General features: G+C 40.8%; 1 pseudogene; it reads left to right on the forward strand.

The window, feature by feature from the left end:
* Positions 1–20,838: 20,838 nt before the first annotated feature.
* Positions 20,839–26,660, forward strand: part of LOC148189032 (uncharacterized) — a 58,167-nt pseudogene continuing 52,345 nt past the window's right edge.

The raw sequence follows: 26,660 nt of genomic DNA on the forward strand, positions 1-26,660 counted from the left end.
TGGCTTGCGTCAGACCACCCTGAATGAACGCAGGCCATTAATGTCATGGTTCCTGCATTCTCCTCCTCCCCTTCACTGCCAGTATCTTTCCACTCACCTCACTCTGACCTGCTCTACCTGCCAGCCACACCCACTGCTGCAGCCTGCTCTCCCACAGCTGCAGCTCATCATCAATCAACCCAGTACTTAAGACACTCCAACACGTTCCTTCACTGCCAGATTGTTCCTCTGCGATTATGCATGACTCTCCAGCGTTTCTCTGCCTGATTTCCTGTTGCCGACCCTGCCTGTTCTCGACCAGCTCTCTTCGTCTGCTTCCCTGTGTACCTACCTGCCTTGTGTCCCCGACCACGTGTTCCGAATTGGCGTTCCGGAAATCTGACGGCTCCTCTGGCAAAGACCTCACCGCTCGACCACGACGATCCTCCTGCCTGCCCCTCAACGGTACTGTGATTATTTTGGACTGTATTCCCGGCTACGGATCTTCTGCCTGTCCCCGACCACGATTCAGCGTGATCCCCGACAACGTTCCCACACGTGTTTTCAGCTCGTCGAGCTACGGGGTTTCCTGCTATCCAGCCACAGTAGGTTCCTGCTTCGTGTCTTCACTTCGTGGGATTCCCAGAGACATTGTTTGGGCTGATCACCTGAAGAACGAACTGAATATCTGTGAGCTGATTTTCATTCGTGTTGGTATAAATAAAAGTTATTACCAACTCAACCTGAGTTTTGGCGTACTGCATCTGGGTTCATACACACCTCGTTGCAATTAAGTCCTCCTTGGACAGATTAACCAACACAATTGCTAAATGGGTTGCAAAGGACTGTAGACCGATTAGCATCGTTGAAGACAAGGGCTTCGCCAATGTTTTGAAAGTTTCGTCCCTTGACACGTCCTTCAAGCTACCAACAAGAGGCACGATAATGACTAGAATCCACAAACTGTATGAAACCGAAAAAGAAAAAAGAAGAGGTTTTAGCTCAAGTGGAATATGTCGCCCTGACAGGAGACAACTGGACGTCAGTGAGTAATGCCAATTACCTGGAGGAACTGCACATCATATCACTGAAGCATGGGAATTAATGTCCTTTGCACTAACTATAATGAAAACAGAAGAACGTCACTTTGCGGAGGCATGTGCAGAACAGTTCCAAACTGTAGCATGCAAGTGGGGAATTGAAGAAAAGGTTACAACAGTAGGGACTGACAGTGCACGCAATATGATTGCTGCGGCTCGTATTCTACCATTCGATCACATGCCCTGTATCGCTCACATCTTACAGAGAAGCATCACTGTGAGTCTCGCTGACAGGCATATTTTGGACATAGTTCGAATGGTGATTAATCATGATTAATTAATTTTTAAACTGTGATTAATGTGATTAAAATTTTTAATCGTTTGACAACCCTAATATAAACATATTTTTCTTGTTAAACAGAGAAGTACAACTGTACACATTCATTCTGAATTCAACTTTCTCCCTGTCACAGACCTCAGCATACCTCATCATAAAACACACTTAATTTAAACTTGAGAGGAACAAAATAAAACTCAACCAGACCACCTTTTTTACTCTTGTTAGTGATCTGGTTAGTAACTCCACTGTTCCAACAATCACCAGCTGCAGTTTGGTTCAAAGAAATCCTTAATTCACCAAGTCAGATGTTAAAAAAAACATGTTGTTGATCCCCACAGTCTCTCTCTGCCTGCTGGCCGCTGGCTGTTTACAGTCTTGTAACTTCTCCCTCAACCACTAGACAAGAGACTGAGCTCTGGTGTTTGGTGTGCACTACATACAACGAGTTTGATAGAAAGAGGGATTTCTAAATATCCTGGTATACAGTAATACTGTGATACCAGCAAGCCTAGTATCAATAGCTAAGTTCAACATTCATTACAACTGTATTTGGGCTGAATTTTTATATGACTCACCCGCTTACATTTTTTTCTAAGGCTTAAAACTATGCATATTTAAGGGCGGGGCACATTGATGACAGGGTGTCTATGAGGCAATGCTACAGTCTGCAAGTCAGATCCACCTCTGGCTCCTCTCCAGCTCCAACCTCTCGTCCAAAATGGTCACTTCTGGTGACAAAAAAAACTATGTCTGACATGCTGAACAAGAGGCATCAAATCAAATTGTCAAAGTAGCTACACCAATTATTTATACATTCTATAGTTACAATATGGCTGTCACCATGCCTTAATTTTTAGAAAAGGGCCTTCAAAATTTTGTAGTATAGTCGCTGCAAATATAATGTTACATGACAAAGCCCACTGGCCTTCCAAACTGAGAGAGCATTCAGTACTTCAGGGGCTCTACCGAGGTAAAAAAAAAAAAAAAATGAGGCATCCTGCAACGTAAACACCTAGAATCTAAAATATGTAGATGTGGAAGTCCATTGCAAAGGGGCAACATGTGACGACTTGGGATGAATACATGTTGGATAATTTTATGAAAATACATATTTATCTAGACATGAACTGTTGTGAAATCTGAGTGATTATCATAAGACTAAAAGTATTACTTAGACTGATAAAAATTAATTTGGCAGGTTATTTGGTCCAAAACTAAAGTCTTGGTTGAAGACAGCAGCTATCCAGACATGGACGAATTCAGGTCAGACACAGTCTGTACAATATGGCAGATCGAGATCACGGTCGAGGTCCCATCATGCCCGGAGTGTGTCAAGAGGCCCACGCTCTTCCAGATCTCAGTCCCCTCTTGAGCTACAGCCAGCAGCCTCAACATCAGCCTGGAGATCAGAGAGAGATCCAGATGTTTCTCCCCTCCCAAAGAGGTTTCTCCCAGCAAGACAACCAGGACATCAGCTGAACGCAACCTCAACATACTCCCCACTGGATCTCTTCAAGCTGTTTCTCAGCGATCATGCAGTTCAAACACTGTAATACAAACAAACAAGCAGTAAAAAACATTGCCAAAGGAAGAAAATATTCATAGACCAACATCGCTATTCCAGACTTTCTCTAATTTTTGGAACTGACTTTCTTCTTTGCATTAGTGAGAATTTCCAGCATCAAGGATTACTGGAGAAAAGGTTCAATTTTTAGTATTCAGTTCCCACTCAGTGAAATGCCAAATGTAGTGACTCTGATTAAGATGCTGAACATGACAAAAAGAAGGGGACACCAGATAATGACCGGCTATTTCAGCTGAATCCCCTCATGGACACCATAACACATGCATGTAAAGCCTTCTACCACCTCCGACAGAACCTTTCCACTAATGAGAGGATGGTTGCAACTTAGGCCCACACTGGCATGACACTGTACAGGAAGGCGAAGCTGACCAATTGGGGCTTCAAACTGTTTGTTTTGGGCAACAGTAGCAATGGCACTCTGCATTCTGGACTTCACTGTGTATACGGGCAAGTCACACTTTGCCTCATGTGTAGGACTAGCCTACGACTCTTTGATGTCCCTGATAAAGCCAGCACACACGGGAACTGGTTATCACTTATACGTGGACAACTTTGAACCCCATGACTAAAAAGGACCCTAGAGGCTCCATCAGGTGGATCCATGATGGCCCACTGGTTTTTGTGAAGTGGATGGACACCTGCAAGGTCGCTGTCTGCTCCACAATTCACCCGGCATTCTCTGGAGGTACTGTGCAGAGGAGTATGAAAACTTAGGATGGCACACCAAATGCATCCCATGCCCAACCCCCTGTCTTGGAATACAATAAAAACATGGGAGGTGTTGATTTGTCTGATCAACTCATTCACTACTACTCAGTCAACCACTAAACAGTGCGGTGGTACAGGACATTGTTTTTTCATTTTTTGGACATTGCTGCAACCAACAGCTTCCTGCTTCACAAGGAGCTCTGTAAGGGGAAGCAGCAGCAGCCCATGACCCACAGGGCATTCCTGGAGGAGCTGACAGCCCAGCTGTGTGGTTTCACAGCTAGTGTCCGTACTGTCAGGAGAAAGTCTAACCATGTACCTGTGCCTACCCCAGAACAAACTGAGACAAGCCGGAGGGCCTCATATGCAGGTAAACCCTGTGTTCACTGCAAGCAGACCAGGCGGGGAGGATCAGGCCACTCCCTGGAGGTGTCATGAGTGTGATGTGGCCCTTGGCATCATAACAGATAGGAACTGCTTTGCAGAATGGCACAGATAATGGGATACACAAAAAACTGAAAAAGAAAAAGAAAAAAAAACCCGATAGGACTTTTTTTGGGAAGTGTGTCCATTTTTTGAACTGTAATAGTTACAATGTTTATTTTTTCACTTTCTGATTCCCAACACTTGGGAGAAAAGTTCTCTACAATAAAAAAGGTTGTACATAATACTTTTGTGCGATTTATCAATAAAGATCTGTAAAATTCAATTTCCATTTTGTTTTTTCTTTTTCCTTATGGTCTCATAACTATTTGTACATTCAAGTGACATCACTGCAGCCTAAATATTCTGATACCCCAGGTTGAAAAAAAAAAAGATGTATATAGCTTGATTGTGCATTGAGAGGCTGAGGTTATAAATGCATTATTAGACAAAGAGTCCAGTCGAACCAAAACACACAGCTCAAGGTGCTTTTCCCTTAAAAACTATCATAAGGTCCAGTATAGAATTGCATTCAGTTCAAAATTTGTGAGGGTTGCATTTATAATATTGTGGAGGTTGCATTTGTGGGAAATGTTTAATCATTGCTGTCTGTTTTCATGGTCTAGTTTATATAATATATCAATCTATATTTTAGCTTGAATTAGGCTTTTTTTTTCCTTTTCACACTGAATGGTAAATGTACCTGTACCTGTGTAGCCCTTTTCTAGTTGTCCGACCACTCACAGCACTTTCATACTACTTGTCACATTCACTCATTCAAACATAGACTAATGGTCACAACAAGGTGCCACCTGGTACTCACTTTTAAACCATTTATACACACTCACACACCGATTGAAAAGCTATCAGAAGAAAATTGGGGTTTAGTGTCTTTCCCAAGGATACTTTGACATGACAGGAGAAGTCATGACCAAAACACCAACCTTGCAATTAGAGAACAACCTGCTGTACCTCTTGAACCACACCCATCCCCACTGAAGAAAAAACTATTCTGATTTTGACTTACTGTGGATAAGAAGAGTTCACCTGACCTGAACTTTAACCAACCAGGTATAAAAAAAGGACATTGTTCAACATCAAAAACCAACTGCCACATTAGACAGCCAGAGAAGGGCTCAAATATATTCAATTTGATGAAATCCATCATGTAATAAGACTGTGTTCTTAATTTCACTTGATTATATGAGCCTCATAAAACAACAATTTGGTCTGCATGCAGAATAATTTATTTTGGATTTTAACAAAAATAGTGAAATAATTTGCTTTTCAATCAATGAAAATTTATTGGAAGCATAATAATTGGAAGACAAACATCTGTCAACTTAATTATAACACAGCACAATAATATCTGCAGTCATCTGCATTCAGAGACAAGTCTTCATTTCAACAGTGCATGTCTCTGATAAGTTCTTTCTTTCTTTGTTTACCCCTCTGAGCCTGAGCTCTGAAATACAGCTGTTAAAAAGACTCATGCTACAAATGTCTTTTTTTGTGGAAATTTTCTATTCTTTTCTTTCCTTTCTAAACAAACCTTGTCCCCTTGATGTGTTTCATGTGTCCCTTTTCCTGTCTTATTCTCCCCCGGCTCCTCTCTTTTTTTCTTCCATTTTCTGCATCTGTTGCTATTATCTTCCTTCTAACACTTTCATTGTGCACACTAAGATGATGGATGGATGTATATGTTCCTATGCATAAGTAATGGGTACCATGTACAGCATCCTGTATTATGCCAGAAGAATTGGAATCCATCTACATTAGTAAATATTTTAAATTGACATTCAAAAGATGTGCTCTTGAGATATCACTTTCATAGAAATGAGACGAATGCAAAGTCACCATGTCCTTGACAACTGTCCACCAAATTATACTCTGTTCAACCTTGAGTCCACTCAAAAGTTTGTGCCAAATTTGAAGAAATCGCATTCACAAGAAAGAGTAAGACAAGGTCGTAGTGACCTTTACCTTTGACTTATGACCACCAAAATGTAGTCAGTTCATCCTTGACTCGAAGTTTGTCCACTTGCATTTCTATTCATTTTCTGCTACATGTTTCTAATCTTTGTTGACCTTATCCAAGTGGAAAATGACTTCCTCCCCACTGTGTGCATTCAGGGGCAGCACCAGTGTAACTGACAATGCTCTGATCAATAGACTGACAGAAAAAAATGTGAGTGCTGACTGTGTCTGAAAGTGTGAAAACACTGTTAACCCCACATGAGAGAGCCTTTGGGTGTGTTGCACTGGGACTTTAAGCTTTTCCAACTGCCCCAGGGGTCCACTCTTAAAGCCCGGTGGGGGTGATTACAGAGGAACCTCATCCAAAGGAGCAGCATCTCCCATAGCTGTCAGGAGAAGGAGAAGATAGATTACTACTGATAGCACAATGCAGGATGTAACAACAGCCTCTGGCAACAGCACTGGGTAAACACTTTTCTCTCTCTGTTTGTCTGCAGGTATAATTGTTGAATGTTAATGGAACATGGTGGTACTCTTGCTCTTGTGGAAGTATCCTATTGTCAATATTTTATTAGCACTCAAAGCTGATGGCAGACATGACAACAGGCCTTTCACACTGAAACAGTTTCCTATGAGCCAGCAGGATGGAGGGGCGCTGCTACCGGCTCTACATACAGGTACAGTTGTGACTCACTATCTTCAGTTTTAGCTGTAGCCATACAGACCTGCTGTGCATTAGCCTGGTGAGGCCATCCTGATGACATGAGCTCAACATTCTGTTTCACTCTCTGTAACAGTATGGACTAAATTTGGCAAATGCTCGATTGATAAACTGGCTCTGTTAGTGATGATAATGTTCCCTTGTGCAGATCAGATGACTGGCTTATGAAGGAGCAGATACCAGAGGCTTCAAAGCTGAGTATCACAGCTGCTGAATGAGAAATGCAGAACGGTGTACACAATGCTTCAGACATTCGACAGAGAGGCTGCCAGCTGGTATTGGGGAGTCCCAACATGTTCTCATTCCAACTTGTCACATGTTGCAGCTTTGTCAGTGGACCCCATATTATGAGTTAGATATACTTTGTCCGTTGTTTACACTCTGGGATGCTGCTACTGTGATGTCAACAAATGGGCATGGCTGGATGACGTAGTAGTCAACAAAAGCACAGATGGTTAGGTATACAGCAAGATGGCACATGTTAAGGTGCAGAAAAAACATCACAGGTCCAGGTCTGTTGGACTCATTCCCCAGTCCTCCCAACTACCCTATAGGTGTTGTCACACTCCATACGTTACGTTGTTACCAGTTGCGTTTTAATCTGATGCTATCCTGATGCATTTTATGTGAAAACGACAAGTTGGCAGGCAACTGCATAAAAATCTAAAAAAAACTTTTAACAATTACAATACAACCTTCTCTATTTTGTGCCATATACCAATTCTTTCTTTTTGTTGTAAAGCAATGATGCATTTTCCTAACATATTAACTGAGACACAATGTGATACTAAAAGTTTTGGCTTCAAGAAGTGTTTATGTGTACAGTTATTATACTGTCTCAAAAATTAAAAAATCTCTCAAGAAGTGACAAAGAAAAATCAATGCTAAATTGTTCCACTTAGCATCTTTAAGATGTACTGTAGTGTGTCCCCAGCTCTAACTGGCAGTGAACGAACTTTGTGGTTGTTGACACGTCCGAGGAGGGAGGGGTATTCTAGGAAGGCTCTTTCCTTGTAGCCTGTGATTGTGTTGGCTGCCAGCCATCCATTCTGAGCCTGAGTCATTGTTGGCAAACTGGCTCTTCACCCTGACAGCCTTGTTGAGCTAGCTTTTGACCAGACAGTATTAATCTCTGTTTCCCTCCCCATGTGCCTGCATCTTTTCACAGGGTGCTGCCCTCCACAGTAAACCATGACTTAAAGCTGATAGACTCTGCTGTGATTTTCTTTGGAGGGCAGGTAACACAGGAAGTAGGGCATCACAGGAAGAGACAGAAGAGCACAGATAGGAGGCAGAGGTGTGAAAGAGCTATCATAACTACATCCCTGTCTGTAGTGCAGAGGCTGACTTCAAACTTTCTGGGCTGCCTCAGGGGTCCCACCTGAGACTGCGATCCATGTCATTATTCTGAAGTCTTCTCACTTGATTTATTAATTTCTTTTTTTAAAAAAAGACAATGAAAAATAAGTTAAACCTTTACAGCATGATTAAAATGATCTATCAGAAAGCCTAAGGGATGCATTTCAGTGACATAAAAAATGCTGTTATTTGCATTACAGAAAACAAAAAACTGAAAAGCTGCAAAATAATAATCAAAGTCTAACTCTAACTGAAAAAATCGTGTGCTCAGTACTTCCCTGATAGCACTTTCCAATAGGGAAAAGTTAAAGTCATGTGTTCTCTTCAAAGCCAGATTCCATTGACAAAAACAGTACTTCACCTCAAAGAACAGAACTTTTACCTCACTGACAACAGAAGCTGCCGGTCTACCACCAGCTCAGTCAGGGAAAATGGTAAGTGCCTCCTACTTGTACACTCATTTGATCACTCAAATTGCTTTCACACTACTTTTCACATTTATCAATTCACACATACACTGCTGGCCGAGGCTGCCACAAAAGGTGCCAACAGCTATTCAGTTTTTAAACATTCACACACCAATAGCACAGCCAGGGGAGCAATCTGGGCTTCAACATGTGGACTCACAACATGTTCTAATTCCAGGTCATCATATGTTGTCACTTTGCAGTGAATTTGTTATGGTTTAGGTATCCTTCTGAGTCTGATGCGGTACTTAGTGATGCTTAGGTAATACAAGCACATGCGACCAATGTGGGACATCAACAAAAGCACATGCTGGCACAGATGGTTCAAAATTCGGAGAGTAGGCACATGGTAAGGTGTAGAAAAAAAAAATCACATTCAGACAGCAAGCAAGCACCAGACTGCCATATGAAGGTCCAGTGTTTGTTGGATCCATCACTGCCCCTCCTGCCCGCCCTGTAGGCACCCTCCTGCCTTGTCTTAACTATTACAAAGTGTTTTTGGTGTCTTTTAAACCTTAAAACTCATGTATCTGTTACTCAGACTGAACTTCCTGTGTCATGTTTCACAACTTACAACTACCTGATGTAGCTATTCCCCAACTGCAAAACCCCTTGCTTTGTTAAAGGGCGGGGCTGGTTGCACGCTAAAAGCCTGCTTCTTCAAGGTGACTCATTGATCCAACTTCTGTTGGGAACAATTATGTATAAATTAAAGTTTTATGTATAGAAATACATGTTTAAACTATCTTGAAGTGACCCAAGTGCATGTTGGCCTATGTGCAGCCCAGAGCAGCCTACCTTAATCGACTTCAACTGCCAAGGCTAATGTGAGCTGAACCCCCGTAAGACCGAAACATAGGGGTAGGACATGAGTGGATGGACCATATATCCCATAAAGCCTATTGTTTCCTATCACAAAGAAGATCCTTCTTGTTGTTCTCTCCCTTTCCTTGGAATTGCCCCAAGAGCTAATAAGTGCCCTTGAAAGCAGCCCACACACTGTGGAATAAGGTTTAAATCATGTGCACAGAAGGAGGCCTTCTGATTTGTGCTTTTATATCATAAAGAAAGGAAAAACTGCTGCCAAAAGCAAACTGTCAGACATTAGTTCTGAGCAAATATGTCTCAGTGCTAACAAGACAGGTGATTAATTGATTTTGAAATGTCATAATAGGCAATTCTCAGGAAATATTAGTCAGTATGGAAACACATTTTTGCTCTTCCATTCTGTGTCTCTTGCACCTCACCTTTATAAATAAGATGTCTTCCAGCACCAAATCTCTCAGTTACTGTCTATTTTATCTTAAAGTCCTTTTTCTTTTTTTCTCTGCTATTTATATACAGTATCTTTGCTCTTCTTTCCTTCTTTCTCAGAGAGTTATTTCAGAGCCAGTCATCCAGTCTGAGGGGCAACAAAAGAGCCTGGGAGCCTGAAATCGATTACTCTCTCAGGTGGAGAGTACAGACACCCTTTTTGCTGGTATCACCATCCTCTATAACTGACCCCCCCCCCCCCTTAATCTATCAACATCTCTGTCTTTCTTTTTTCATCATCAATGCTACCACTCATTCGCCCACCTCTTCAACCCTTCTTTTACTCTTTTTACAGGCATACACCAACATTTTGGAAAATGTGTTCATTCCATGCTTCAGCAAAAGTTAGAAAGGGTCAATATTAATTTCAAGTTTGTACCTCAGTTCAATACTGCAGTCAATTCATGACATCTTTAGCCTGGCTTTGTACAAAAAGTGAAAGTAGATGTAGCGCCCCTAGCCTTACCGAACTGATGAGGACTATGATCAAGAGCGCTAGCATTCACCTAGGTTCGGGAATGGATACCTGGAATTATTTTACTGACTCACGAGGGGAGTAGACGTGAAGTTAACAGTGACAACATTTATTGCCTCAGCACAATCATATAATGCTGCAAGTAAATGGGAAAAAATAAAATAAAATATAGAAATGTACAAAATAGAGCTCTTTCAACTGCCAAAAAAACCAAAAACAAAATAAATAAAGTTCAAATAAAAGTGTCCTTTCTTTGTGAAATTGTCCTTTAATAAATGAAAGGTCCAAGTTTGTTTCCCTCTGACAAAGTTCTCCTTTAAGGGAAAGGAGATGCAATTTTTCTTTAACTTGTCGTTGTGTGCACACTGTTCTAACACTACCCGGGTAGTTTTAATGTGTTCGTTCTTATCTGGTTCCTGAACGAATGAAATGAGTTGATGGTCCTGATGTCCTCTGAGGGCGGACCTACAGCTGGCCACACCGTGGTTTCCGGTCCGTCTGCAATCTATGGTCTCTTGGGGTTGGCTCGCCACTGAACCCGACAGGATTCAGATTTCAGACTGATCCAATCCTAGTCCAGAATAAAACCAATCGGAGCTCACGACGAGAGGACCAACAAGACAGATGCGGCTCCTCACGTTCACGTTCACACACAAAAATCAGTTCCGGGAGATCTTAAGCTCGTTAGGAGCAGCCTTTCAGAACGACGTCTGCACCAGAAAAGGAGGAGACACTGAAAACGTGCTCAGACATAGAGACATCGGATAGTTGCGCCACCTTCTGTTCTGGTGTGAGATTACACCTCTAACTGAGATATATGTTTAGTAACCCTAAATTCATGGGTTAGGGTTAGGGTTAGGGTTTAGGGTTAGTTAGAAAGTAATTAGCCTTCAGTTTTGCAAATATTGCATTGTTCTTAAGTAATGTTAAATTAGTATTTTCTAAAATGTCTTTGCGGAGCTCTGGTACACGTTGCACTGTCCGATCCTGTAACATTACTATCAGTCAGTGGATCACAGACTTCCTGTCTGACAGGAAGCAGCAGGTGAAGCTGGGGAAACATGTTTTTTACAGCAGAATTATATTAAAAATATTAGTACTATTAGCACTGTGTTCTTTCTCCTCTCCTCTTCTCCCTGTACAGGAGCACCTCTAGTCATCAGTCCGTCAAGCTCCTCAAGTTCATGGACGACACCACCCTCATTGGACTCATCCCTGGTGGGGATGAGTCCGCCCACAGGTGGGAGGTTTACCATCTGGTGACCTGGCGGGAACAACCTAGAGCTTAATGCCCTGAAGACAGTGGAGATGGCAATGGATTTCAGAAGGATCGGCGCCGCCCACACCCCCGCCCTTATTACCCTCTGTGACTCCCCAGTTTCCACTGTGGAGTCCTTCCACCTCCTTGGGACCATGGTGACCATTATCACCCAGAAGCTCAAGTGAACATCAGCTCCCTCACAAAGAAAGCCCATCAGAGGACATACTTACTGCGGCAGCTGAAGAGATTCAACCTGCTAAAGGCAATGATGGTGCACTTCTACACCATCTTCATCGAGTCTATCCTCACCTCCTCCATCACAGTCTGGTACGCTGCAGCAATGGTGAGGGACAACAACAGGCTGCAGCGTATCATCCACGCTGCAGAGAGGGTGATTGGCTGCCACCTGCCTTCTCTCCATGACCTGTACACCTCCAGCGTCCTGAGGTGTGCAAGTAGAATTGTGGCAGACCCCTCTCACTCCGGACACAGACTTTTTGAGACCCTCCCCTCTGGCAAGAGGCTGCAGTCCATCAGGACCAAAACCTCACGCCTAAGGAACAGTTTCTTCCCCACTGCTGTCACCATCATGAGGAATACTCCAGCCCTCCCTCTCCGCCCACATGATTGTATTTCATTTGTTATTTATGACATCTATTGCACGTCTATTGTAGTCCTTGGGCTCAATTTGACTTCACCAATTTAAACCTCCAGAAAATCCAGAGAAGATAATAATAATATGGCTTCTCAAGTAAATCTTAATGAATTGATGGTGTCCTGAAAATCTCAAATGCTGATTTTATGTTTTGGACGTTTCTGACTGCAGATCTGCTGGGGCCTGGAACATTTTGATGACATTAATAGCATTAAGTCTACCCTGTGGTTCAAGTGGGGAGTCGGACCATAACAACTTAACATGTTTGGAAGGTAATGTGTCTGCTGACAGCTGAGAGAAAACTGGAGGATCAGCACTGAGGGTCTTATTTCCATCAAAAAATGAATGCCCAAAGTTTTTTTTTTTTAAGCTTTTATATTAAGGATAGTACATATATCTGCTGCAAAATTCAGCATAACATTTCAATATAATTAGAACTCAGATTAAATAAATCAGGTAAAAATGTAAATGTGTTTAAATTGTTACGGCCAAAGAGCGGAACATTAGCTGAGAAACATAACTTCCATTTATATTACATGGAGCTAAAATTAATACTGAATGATGTATATGTATGCCAAATGTGTTAGTGTCTGTTTATGAGTTGTATGAATTCATAAATCATCTATTAAAAGGAGTAGATGTTCAGTGCGTAGCAAGGCAAGCCAATCGCCAACGTGCTTGGTTAAAAATTAAAATAACCAATGCTTTTAAATGGCCATCAGAGATAGCAGAGGAATGTTCATGTTATCCACTCTAAGGTGTAAGCAGTGTGTTATAACACAATTACTCTGCAGAAGAGGATGAGTGTACTGTTAGGTATCTTTACCCCTGGAAAATACCTTTTTTTTGGTTCAATGCCAGAAGTCACACCAATAGTTTATTCAAGGCATCATGGGGGCTAGGGATAAGGTGAATAGGTACAGGTAATTACAGTTACAACTTACAACTTACAACTGGCCTCATTCTAATCCACACAGGGAGTTTTCTTCTATAGCCTGACAGGATTCCCACACATTTTTACTCTTGAACTGTCAAAACTATATTATTTAACCCACTTCCATGATTTTTAGTAGTAGCAGTAGTAGTTTAAAATAGGTTGGCCTACATAATGATCATATTGTGCAGCAATAAAGTTCCCACTCCAGTGTGTTATGCCAAGACAAGCTTTATAGCAAAAATGTAGCATGGAATGTGGAATGGAATGCCTTTGTCTCTACACATGCAATAGATACAGAGCAGTAACATCATCTGACCTGGCTATGGCAGGCGTAAATTATGTGCCCATCTGGCAGTCTGCTGAGTGACCTTTGGGTGGTTTTGATGTTTAGCTTGCTAAATTTAAGACTTCATTTTTCAGGACTTATGGTCTATAGATTTTTTTCAGCCCTTTGCCTTTATTGGAACGCACAGCTAAATATGAAACAGGGGAGAGAGAGGGGTTGGCATGCAGCAAAGAGTTACTGTGAAGGACTCCGCTCACTGGACTCTACCAGGGGAGTTGCGGGGCCACCCCAAGACCAATACAGTCCACAGATTTGCTGTGGACTGTATTGTTCACAGCAAATCAGTGATAGGGGAACCAATTTTACTTCAGGAATGTTTGCAGACATGTTAACAGAAACCTTCATATTAAACATGCCCAGTCAACTACCTATCGCTCAGAAAGCCAGAGAGCTATCGAGTGTGTCTCAAGACACCCTTACTCTTATGTTGTACTAAGCTGGGTGCTGACTGTCTGGAAGGGCTTCCCTGGCTAATGCTAGCTGCTTGTGAGGTCACTCAGGAAAGTACTGTTTTGTTTTTTTTTTAAACAATATATTTATTGTTTTTGAACATATACATACACATGCTAATCCCCATATGTTTATAGTAGCATAAAAATAAATAAATAAATAAAAAAACAAAACAAAAACATTTGTGCATCCTCAACCAAAATACACATGGAGACACATGAACAAAAACCTTCTCAGACAAATATAGAGAGAGACAGATAAAGGGAAAAGTATATATATACACACATGTTTATGTATACATCTTAAGTACATATACAGTCCTCTAGTTCTATTTAAATTCAAAATCCATCATAGTCTTCCTATAATTAAACACAAGGTAATCTCATTGCGAGGTTTACTTCAGGTAGTATTCAGTTCTCCTCTTCATCATTTGGTAAATCTATACTTTTAACAAAAACAGTGAATGGTCCCCACACTTTTCAAACATATCCTGCTTCCTTTGTCTTATATACGTCACTCTTTCTAATGGAAAAGTTGTTAACATTTGGCTGACCCAATATGTGATACTTGGTCTGCTAGTCTTCTTCCAAAACATTGCAATCGATCTTTTAGCATGCAGGAGACATAAATCGATTATTATTCGTTCACTTTTGACATACTTATGGTGTTCTGGGTACAACCCTAGGATAAAAAAACCAGGGTCTAATGGAACATCTTTTGCGAGAATCTTTTCCAGTGCTTTTTTAACCTCCTCCCAAATTTTTTTTATTTTACTACACTGCCAAACACAATGAAACAGTGTCCCTTTAGCCTCAGTGCATTTTGTGCATAAATCTGGAATATTACTATTATATTTGTTTAGCTTAACAGGAGTGATATATGTTCTCATCAGCCACCAATATTGTAACAGTCTTAATCGAGTATTGATTGTTTGAGAATGGGCTTTCTTACATACCGATTCCCAATCGTCTTGTGATATATCTCTTTCAAGGTCTTCTATCCATGCATTCCGTTTATAATTAGAATTCTCATTTGAATTGGATAGTAATAAATTATATATCTCTGAAATAGCACCTTTACTTAAACTATCCTTAGACACTATTTTCTCCAAGTTTGACTTTGAGGGCTTAGTTAGAACATTATTTTGACTTGTTCTAATGAAATTTCTAAGTTGAAGGTATTTAAAATAATATTTATTGTCAATATCATATTTGTGCTTCATCTCTTCAAATGTCATCAAATGGTCTGGTTAAGTGGATATAAATCTTGATTTTTTTCTAATCCTTTAGATGCCCATATTCTAAATATAGCATCTACTCTTCCTGGCGCGAACTGCTGATTTCCCCATATAGGGCTGTACTGTGAGAGTGAGCCAGGTTCTTTAATAAATTTTCTCACTTCAAACCACCTTAATCATGTTTTTAACAATTGGGTTAATGGTTTGTTTAATCAAGTTTACAATGTATCCGAATATAGGTACAAAAGGTAGGGGTAGCCTTAAACCTTCCGATTCCATTTCTTTCCACTGAGGAATATCTCTTGTTACAAATAAAATTTCATAGACCTAAGTTGCACTGGCCAGTAATACCAAAGCATGTTTGGACATTTCAGACCTCCTTTGCTATATGACAAGTGCAATAAGGGCATTCGAATCCTAGCACGGTTATTGTTCCATATAAATCTTAGAAATAACTTATTAAGTTTCTGAAAGAAATCATCAGGTGGAGGCAGGGGGATATTCTGAAACAGATACAGTATTTTAGGAAGTATGTTCATTTTTATGTTAATTCTGCCAATCAAGGAAATAGGTAAGGCCATCCATCTATTGCTTGATTCTGTTATTTCCTCCATTAAAGGTTCATAATTGATTTTAACAATTTTATCTAAGTTTGGTACGATCTGTATTCCCAAATATGAAAATTGTTTTACCACTTTAAATTGGGAGGCTTCTCTAGTTGGGTTCTCACTTTCAGTCTTATCGAGTAATAAAATAGCGGACTTGGTGTAATTGATTACATACCCGAGATATCACCAAGCTCTTTTGTAGCTCCAGCAGAACAGGAATCGTTCTGCTAAGGTCGACAAAAACAAAATAATGTCGTCTGCATATAGCGACAGCTTGTGTTCTGCTTGTCCAATCGTTATTCCTGTAATCTCTGGGTATGTCCATACAGCTATTGCAAATGGTTCAATCGCGTAAATAATAATGGGGATAGTGGACATCCCTATGACATCCTCTTTTGATTGCAATTGGTTTTGATATGTTTCTATTTGTCAGTATCTCTGCTGTAGGATCTAAATAAAGTAACTGCACCCATTTTATGAATGTATTACCACAACCAAATCTTTCCAAAATGTTGAAAAGAGTAAGCCTCCACCCTATCGAGCCTTTTGGCATCTAAGGATAGGAGTGCCCTATCTGAGTGGTTCTCCAAGTTTTGAATTATATTTAGGACCCTCCTAACATTGTGTAATCCTTGGCGTCCCAGAATAAATCCATTCTGATCTCTATGTATTACACTAGGTAGTGCTTCTTGGAGCCGTCTTGCTAAAATTTTGCACAGAATTTTAAGGTCAGGGGAATTTAGTAAACTTATCGGCCTCATGTTTCCCACATTTGTTGCTAGGCCTTCCTGGTTTGGGCAACAATGTAATTAATGCTCCTGTCATTGTTTTAGGTAGACTACCATTATGGAGTGCTTAAAAACATTTCTAATAACAGTTTCAGAAGTTTTGATTTAAATTTTTATACAAATCAACAGGAGTCCATCTGGTCCTGCCGTTTTACCAGATTTCATGTCATCAATGGCTCTGCCTATCTCCTCTTCCTGAGTTCTGCTTCCATCATTTCTTTATATTCATCAGATATAGTTGGAATATTCAGTTTGTCCAGAAATGTATTGTGGGCTTGCAGGTTGAAATTATCTTGTGAGTCATACAGATTCTCGTAATATTTTCTAAATTCCTCATTTATTTCAGCAGGGTCTACTATGGTATCACCATTATTGTTTTGTAATTGAGGTTACGGTTCTTTGGATTTCTAGCTGTTTTAATCTGCCAGGCCAAAAGTTTGCTGGGTTTTTCCCCTTGTTAATAAAATGACTGGTTAAGCTTCTAAGAATATCGGCAGCTGCCCTGGTTGCAGATAACTTGTTATACTCTGCTCTTAGGAGCATTAATTCTTTTTCTGTTGCAGGGGTTTGATTCTTAAAGACCTCTTCTTGTAAAGTTTGTATTCTAGTCTCTAATTGTTGTCTTTTCTGCCGTGCTTCTCTTGATTTAGATGAGGTATAACTAATTATGTGTCCCCTTAAGAAGGCCTTGAAAGCATCCCATTTAATACCTGCCGTTGTTTGTGTTGTGTTATCGCTAAAATAATTATCTATTTCTTTCCCCACATATTTAACAAATTCTTCATCCTGTAGCCATTTCTGATTCAGACACCATCTAGGAGGATCTCTTACAAGATTTCTATCCACATATACAAGACAACATGGTCCATGGTCGGATATCAATATACTGTCATAGTAGCAGTCCTTTACCCTGGAAACCAAACTTGCAGAAATTAAGAAATAATCTATGCGTGAGTGTGTCTTATGAGTACTAGAATAGCAAGAGTAGGCTATATCATTGGCTTCAAATGCCTCAAATGTCTAGCAATTTAATTCCTTAATAAAATGATGTATTGTTGTTTTACTTCTATTATGTGTTAAATCAGCACCTGAAGATCTATCTCTGGTTGTGTCTAATGTGCAGTTCCAATCACCTGCAATTATATAATCTCCTGTGAGGGATGCAAGCATGAGAAACAAATTTGTGAAAAAGCCTGGTTCATCTGTATTAGGACCATAGATATTTACCAAATTCAAGTAAACTGAGAGAAGAGATCCCTGGATAATTAAATACCTACCAAATTTATCCTCAATTATATTAGTAACCTGAAAGGGCACCGATTTGTGAATAAGGATCATTACTCCTCTGGCTTGCGAAGTAAATGATGCTACATAGATGCTCCCCTGCCACCTCCTACTAATTCTTATATTTTCATTGCTTAATGTATGAATTTCCTGTAAGAAAACAATTTTTGAATCTGTTTCTTTCAATTTGTTCATAACCTGCTTAATTTTTTTTATTTTTTGTAAACCTCGGCAATTCCAGGAAGTGCATTTAAGTTCTATCCCTTGAGGCATTCACAGAATATAAAACTTAGTCCCTTTAACAGAAATGGAGTGTCTGAGAAGATTAACACATTTAAACACATTTAAAAACTTGAACATACTATGAACCCAATGAACTATGGTTAGTAAATTAATCCCTTTCTCCCAAATGAATGGTACCCCCCTGCTTGTTACTTCCAGCTTCTGTTGTGGACAGATCCCTAGATCAATCCACTCGGCCTTCTCTAAGATTGTTATAAAATGAAATAAGAGAAAAGTAACAAAAATTGAGTTACATAACCCTTCCTGCTCCATGCTACGTTTTTCAGTGAAAGCTTTTAACTTTAAAGCATATGAAGGAGACTGCTATGGAGTAAAAATAAACAGATAGATAAAGGTGAGGCCAATATTTGGTTAAGGCCACGTTAAAGTAATAGAGATTATACGTCTTTATAGTCTAAGCTTGCATAATCACTTTCATCATGTAAACACCATTGCATCAACTGTAATGTAAAGAGAATTAGCTCACTCTTTACCCTGCTGTCAGACTGTTGATATTGTACATCTTTTAACATTAAACGTGTGAAAGAAAACTGCAATGGGTATAAAAATAATAATAATATGAATAATAGCCTAAGTATATAAAGTAACAATGAAGTAATTGCCCATTGGAATCCTTATTCAAGCAACTGAAATTACATTTTTTTTTTTTTTTTTAACATTTCTTTAACATTTAGAGGACAGGGAAGCTCTTACCGTGAGGGCAGCTTCTCATCAGAAGTAATGTACCGGTATAAGAAATGATTCATGTTTTGAGTCCGTGTTTAATAGCTACCACTTAGTCACTATTTCCTATTCATCCCGCTTCTTCTTTGATCTTGTCTATGAAGTTTTGTGCCTCCGATGGTGTGCTGAAGGTGTGTGTTCGCTCCTTGTATGTCACCACCAGCTTAGCCGGTGGTATTATGCCGTGTCTGAGTCCCAAGCTCCGCAGCTCCTGGCGCACCGAGTCATATTGCTTCCGCTGTTTGTGGACTTCAGTGGCGAGATCGTTATAAAACCTCACTTTTTGGTTTTTGTACAGAGTGTCTTTCTTCACTTTAGCAGCTTTTAGGACGAGCATTTTTTGCTTGTAGTTCAGGAACTTCATAATTAAAGTCCTCGGTGGAGCATCAGCATCTCTTCTTGGCTGACGGCCTGATGTGCTCTCTCCATCACTATTGGACATCGTTGTGGACCCATGTCCAGCGCCTCCGGTATCCAGTTCTCCAGAAACGAACAGGTGTCAGAGCCTTCGGCTCCCTCAGGCAGGTTCACCAACCTTAAATTGTTCAGTCGGGATCTCGTCTCCATGTCAATAATTTTGTCTTCCAAAACTTTATTCCGTCTCTCCAGCTTCTGCACCATGTCGTTTATTCCGGCTTGTTCATCCTCTACTGTTGACAAGCGTATCTCCGCTTGTGTCATCCTTTCAGTACAGTCGGATAGCTCTTTCTTTGTTTCTTCAATGGCAGACAGTATCCCATCAAGTCTCGTGGAAAACTCAGACTTCAAACTGTTTATTGCAGTCAGTATTTCTTCCTTAGCCCCGGTGAGCTCGCCTCCACTTTGCGCTGGCGTGGCCTCCATGTTCGCATTAGCCTCCTTGCTAGCTCTCTGCTCCATGCTCTGTGCCCCAAAATTAGTCAGTTTCGATTGTGTCGGTGTTTTCCCCCTCGTCTTTCCAACGTTTGGCATTCTCTAACGAGATTAAAACCCACCTACAATTTTCAAGAGCAGGGTCAACAAGGTTTCTCAGGATTTATCCAGAATTGTAGCGGAGCAGGGTTGCGCGTGACTGTCTAAAAGTCCAAAAATGCCGAAAGTACTGTTTTTAAATCAAACCATCTTGTGTTTGGTCATAATGTTCGTGGCCCTTTAGCTGTGTTACAGGCTGACTGGAAGGAGCCGCTCCTCCTTCAAATCTCACACACTATGTCAGTGGATTCAAAAGACTGCTGTACAAAGCAGGAAAAATGGCATAAACAAATCTGGAAAAAGTGCAAGGAAAAATGAAGTGCTTGCAAAGCAGGGTTACCTGTGGTTCCCTCAGTCTCCAAAAATAGGATGGGAACCAGAGCCTTGAGCTACCACGATCCTCTTTTATGAAACCATCTTCCAGTTTCGGTCAGGGAGGCAGACACCGTTTCCACTTTTAAGGGTAGACTTAAGACCTTCCTCTTTGATAAAGCTTATAATTAGGGCTGGCTGAGGTTGCCTTTACCAGCCCCTAGTTAGGCTGACATAGATTTAATCTGCCTGGGGACTTTTCTATGATACACTGAGCTCCTTTTTACGTCTTGCTATACTCCCCCAATCTGAAAATGCTCATGTCTGTTTACTACATAATGCTTACTGCATTACGCTAACTCCGTTGCCTCTCCGGAGCATTCCTGCTCCCTTGTTTCGTAGTTTCCCGGATAGATGTGCTGCTGCTTTGACCCTGCCTTTGGTTGTGCTCGTGCTGTGGCTGCACTGATACTGTACCCCCGGCTCGCCCTGATCGTGGTCTTGGTCTTGGTTGTGCCGATGCCGTGATCATGCTTGACGCAACCCTCTACAATGGGCTTTATAAATAAAATTGACTTGATTTGACTTGACCTGTATGATCGCTGGGCTGAAGTACATGTCTTTTGCCCAGGAGGTCAAGTTCTGGCAAACCATCCACTGGTGGGTTCTCCTTTCCAAGCAAAGTTTGCAGGCCCTTATTCTGTTGTGCGACAGGTTTCAGATTTGAATGATCTGATTTCCACTCCTGACAGACGTAAGACTTAATATACTGAAACCCTTTTTTCCTTGTTCCAGTGGGGGAAACAAAGCCAGTGGCCCTGGTGGCTTTGGTTGGTTCTGTGTCCTCTCCATATTTATTGGAGGAAGGTGGGGAAGAAGAAATCAGTGATCAAGATGATGGTGCAATTCGAGACAGACTCAAAAAGTCACTGAGTAACCTGAATAAGTTGGTGGGTCATTTGCCTGAGGTTGAAAGGAAAGAGTTGTCTAACCTTATTTTGTCGTTTCCTTCTTTGTTCTCAGACACTCCCCTGTGAACCCATCTTATGATGCACAATGTTGATGTTGGGGGAGGCTGAGCCAGTTCATAGAGGTTTGACTGGGTTTTTCAGGAAAAACATACTCAGCTGGAGTCAGAGATGAAATACATTTTAGAGCACAACATTGCAGAGCCATTCTGATCTAGCTGGGCTTCCCCATGTGTGTTGGTCAGTAAGCCAGGTCACACATTTAGACCCTACACACAGCTAGACCCCTATCCATTTCCTCATACGCAGGATTGTGTTGATCAGGTGGGCCTTTCAACAAATAATGAATAAAGTAACAGCAGCATTAGAGGGATGCCTGGCCTGGGCAAACCTCACCACTGATATGACCAAATGTGAGTTTGCCCACGGTACAGTTACATACTGAGGAAGGGTGGTTGGCCAGGGTCAGTTTTGTCCTGTTAGAGCCAAAGTTCTCACCATTGATTAGGTTTCCAACTCGGTCCACAAAAAAGAGCTGTGCTTTCTCAGCATGGTGGGGTACTACAGGGGGTTTTGTAAAAATGTCTCCCCAGTAGTCACACCTCTAACTAAACTGTTGAGCTCAAAGGCAAAGTTTGACTGGACCCCCCAGTGTCAGTGTTCTTTTGAAAATGTTAAAAGTTTGATCTCCTCTGCTCGTGTTTTGGCCACTCCTCATCTGAATGAGCCTTTTCAGCATCAGGTAAATGCCAGCAATGTGTGTGCTGTAGCTGTTACAGACGGGTCCTGATGGTATTGATCGCCCTGTCAGCTTTTTCTTTAGAAAATTCAACTCTCACCAGTTGAATTATTAAATTGTGGAAAAAGTGTCGTTGGCTCTCATTTGGGCCTTGCAGCATTTTGAGGTCTATGTAGGTGGGGCTAAACCCCCCGTAGTTTATATGGACCGCAATCCATTGACATTCTTAAATACTTTGCAAAATCCCAATCAATGTCTACTGCGGTGAGGTCTCTCTCCCTCCTACTCTACACTCCTACTCCCTCCATCTGCTTCTTCCAGGTACCACAGTTGCTGAGTTGGAGTGAGTTGAGTGCATAGTTTGTCAGGTCGGATTGTTGTGGTAAGAGGCAAAGCTATTTTTGTGTAATTTGTATGCAGTTTGGGGGGATTTGAGGTACCCTTCAGGCCCTCATCTTTATGGGGGGGCAGCCTTGCTAATTCATGTCGGTCTCCCTGCAGCTCTCCACTTTTTGTGCCTGGTGAGGCGGGCCATCTGTGCAGCCTGACCACAGGTGTGGTCTCACCTGTCTCTGCACCGTAGTTGGAGGCTTGGCTTGTGGACTTTTTTCTTAATTGCCAGATTTTTTAAAAGCAATTTTTTATGCTCTAAGTGACAATACAACGGGTGGAAAAGAATGCATTTAGTTTGTTAAGTGTTAGTACAAAACAATAAAGTACCAACTGTCTACATTGTGGCCTGTCAAAAAGGCAAAAAGGCAGTTGTTGGTATTAAGTGAATGTTAGACATTAGTATTTTGCTTACTAGGAAGAAGAAAGGAAACAGAAAAAACATATCCACCATCCACCCCCACCACAAGACACGCATGCACGTACGCATGCATGCACGCATGCAAACAAACACACAGTCACACACACACACACACACACACACACACACACACACAGAAACACACTGTTCCTGTCACCTGTCGGTAGCTGCAGCTCGTATCATGCTGTCAGAAACCATCTGTCAGCCTGCCACATGGTCTGCTGGTCCACAGGTGTGAAATTACAACCAGCACATACACTGCTGACACAATGTAGGCAACAGTGCAATGTCTTCACCTTAGCACACCATTTTAAAGCGAGGTTTGCCTGTTGAACGTGGTACACTCTTGATGCCCTGACTCAATCCTCATTAAGAAATTCCAATCTAATCAAGAATGGTGCATTTTTACATCAGTCGTGTAGTGGTTTAAATAGAGGATTTATTAATTAATTAGCAATTAATTTAAATTATTAATTAATAAATAAATCAATACCAAAATATGTAACTATAACTCATAATGCAAAGAAACATGAATTGGTATAAAGATGAAGTGGAGTGATGGGACTCAACTTCAACCATCGGGAACAAGTTTACAATAAAAATTAGAGTCTAGAAACCTCAGAGCACCACCCATCAAAATAGAAAGATTGATAGCCCAGTTTGCCTAATTAATTAATTTAGTCTCATAATTTGAAGGTTGCTGCAGAGTTCTTTTTACAGGTGTACAGTGACTCAACATTATACACACACATCAAAGAGATCAAGTGCCTTTATAAATGAAAGGTTTATTAAACTACTCACTACACAGCAAAACTACTCCTAAAAGACTACAAATAAATAAGTTTAAGAATAAGTATGGATAAATGATGAAACCGTAAATACAGTAAAGTCACAAAGTGAATAAAATGACTAAATGAACAGCAAACTAATAAATTAAGCAACAATAAAAATGAGGGGATGAAAACCAGTGAGGAACTGAATTAGATGTGACATCTGGACTTGATCAGGTGCACTGAAAGTGCAAAATGATCAAGCAGATGAAAATTTAAGATTAAAGAAAAAATGTCAATGTCAAGTATCGATCAACAGCAGAGAGGCAACCTATCCCATAAAACATACAAGGAAAAGATAAAGAAGAGGCGTGATCGGAAAATAATCCATAATTTTATTAATGGGAGATTCTAACCTCAGTCTGACACTTCTATGTGTCTCTATCATTTAAGAACATCAACCACATAAAAGCACAGGATAGATCGTTTCACCTTCCTCAGAAGTTTCGATGCCAGGGAAAAAGGTTCACGCAGAGTTGCAGTGTAGCTTTTGTGACACTTGATGCTTAGCTCAGTTACACTCGTGTGGTTCTGGTGGCTGGCCTCGGTCGGTTTGAATGTTGCAAACTCGGCTTGAGTTTGTTGGATCATCTTCTGACACCTCATGTGGCTGAGATGAGATCACGATGACAGGTTATCAGGCTTTGTCTCATTCTAAGTCTCTCTTTGTCTCACAGTCTCTCTCGTGCCAATTACCCATGTCAAGTCCTCTGGTTCTAAATCGTCATTTAGCACGGGCTGTTTCAAAAGTTCATTCTTTCAAGGTAGATTAACAGCAGCTCACAGCATCTCAGGGTTGCAGCACAAGCAGGCAAGCTTTTTCCCCCCGAGAGAGGCAAAAGCCCAAAAGTCCAAAAGTGCAAAAGTCCTTCGACTTGGGGTTATAACTCCGGTGAAAAAAGGGGTGTGGTGCTTGACCGTCAAAGCAGGAAAAATACACTCCTCCCTTCTATCACTTCAACTGTTTTAACTGTCTACATCTAATTTCTTCCTAAAGTGTTGATAAAATTTACTACAGGCTTCAATATGTGAAACCATGATGCTCTCCTCTGCTGATTGATGCCAAACACTTATGAGAAAACCAAATAATTCTTTGGCAGATCATTAACTAAGTAAAACAGTATTAACCACGTTTAACAAACATAGCAAATATGTGTAAAAATAAGTAAGTGTAATACTACGGTGTCAAAACACTCTGATATAATTAATAGTTTTTAAACTTTAATAATTTTAATTAATTGCTAATTAATTAATATATCCCCTATTTAAACCACTACAACCAGTTGGTAGAGCAGGTGCCCCATGTACAGAGGCTATGTTCTTGCTGCAGTGGCTGTGGGTTTGATTCTGACCTTGGCCTTTTGCTGCATGACACCCCCTCTCTCTCCCCCTTAATGCTTAAGTTGTACTATCAAATAAAGGCAAAAAACCCCAAAAAATCTTTAAAAAAAAAAATCCTGAACCTGGCAGATAAAGTGACAAATCAAAACCGCCATGGTAAAATCCATGCCTCCTTAACAGCAATTTGTTCCCTAACCTCTTATTAAAGCCCCCTCTAAAAAGCACCTACCATATATAAAGTTACAGTGTTATTAAGAGGAACATTAAACTCTTTAAAAACACATAAAATGAAAAGAAACTTTGAGAATCAAATTGAATGTCTTTTATGGAATACAAGACTCCCCCTTTTATTTCCACATTATTTGCTGCTGATGATGCATATAAACAATCATACTGGTTATACATTAGAGTAATGCTATTGACCTCATGCAGCCCTCTTATTGTGATCCATTTTTGTTCATAAATGCTCATCCTTAGTTTCATACTTTTATTTAAGGTTTCTACTGCAGCATGCTTATTTTAATAGTGTAAAAAAAGCCTTAATTTCCTCATTTTGTCTGTGCTGGAACACCCCAATCAACTCTTTGAGACGCGGCAGTTAGTTTCTGTCTCTTTAATCTGCCCTCCTGTAAAAGAGCAGAGGCACACAATCACAAAACATTGAATACAACTAGAAATGTCCCAGCAGCAATATCACCTGAAATTGGGGAAAAATTTAGAAACGAGTTTACATGTTTCTCTGATGTTAGCATGTTGCTTCATTGCGCAGTGAAGGCTACGTAGGTTGGAGTTGGATGGCGTTGGGGTTTGGCTGTAAGTCACTCATGGGGATGAGGACATTACCTCACCAGTGTCTCTGCCAGCTGGCCTACTCAAAGTTGTCAAATGTAAACATCAGGGAAAAGACAAAGAAGAATGGACAGAGTGGACCACCACCGTGCTGCTTCTGTTTCCAACAGGATATCAGGAACTGAAATGTCTTTAGTTTCAACGAAACCTGGCTAAATCCTGGAGTTAGGGACAGCATTCATCCAGGTGACTCTCTTTTAATGCTGATCTGACAGGGCAGAGGACTCTGGGAGAAGGAGAGGAGGAGTGTGCATTAATGTGAATAAGGACAGGTGTGACAGTGGGAATGTGAGGTGCTGTCCTGTTCCTCCTCGCCCCACACCCCATTCTGGATCACTGCTATACGTCATTCAAAGGGGGCTGTGTAACAAAGTACAGCAGCAGTATGTGGAACACAGTAAAAAAAAAACCAAAACAAAACAAAAAAAAAACTATTAGTTATGTGTGGTATTAAAATTACACAAAATCTGTGTAGCCCAACATGTTAGAGCTTCCAGAGCCAATGGCCCTGTCCCAATTCCCCCACTTGGCCCTACCCCTCCATTTTACGCTTGCCTGCAGAGGTGTCCCATTTCTTTTGGGGATCAAGGGGTAGTGGTGATCTTGCCCTCCAAACCAAGCGGTTCTAGATGCAGACTCCAAATGGAGGGGAAGAGACAAATGACCACGATGCTTTGCGAATGGAGCTACCACAAGGAAACATGACAAGGAAGTGCACTGATGTAAGTAAAATCTTCAAAAATAACCGTTCAAAAATGTTATAAAACCTTCAAAAATATTATTGTTATACAAATATGTAATTTTGTCATTATGACAAGCATTTTAGAAAAAAATCACACATCATCAAATGTGTAAACTATGAAGCTTGAATGACAGAAA

This window comes from Plectropomus leopardus, chromosome 8, assembly GCF_026936395.1.
Source record: "Plectropomus leopardus strain MGB_pleo_1.0 chromosome 8, ASM2693639v1, whole genome shotgun sequence".
Lineage (NCBI taxonomy): Eukaryota > Metazoa > Chordata > Actinopteri > Perciformes > Serranidae > Plectropomus > Plectropomus leopardus.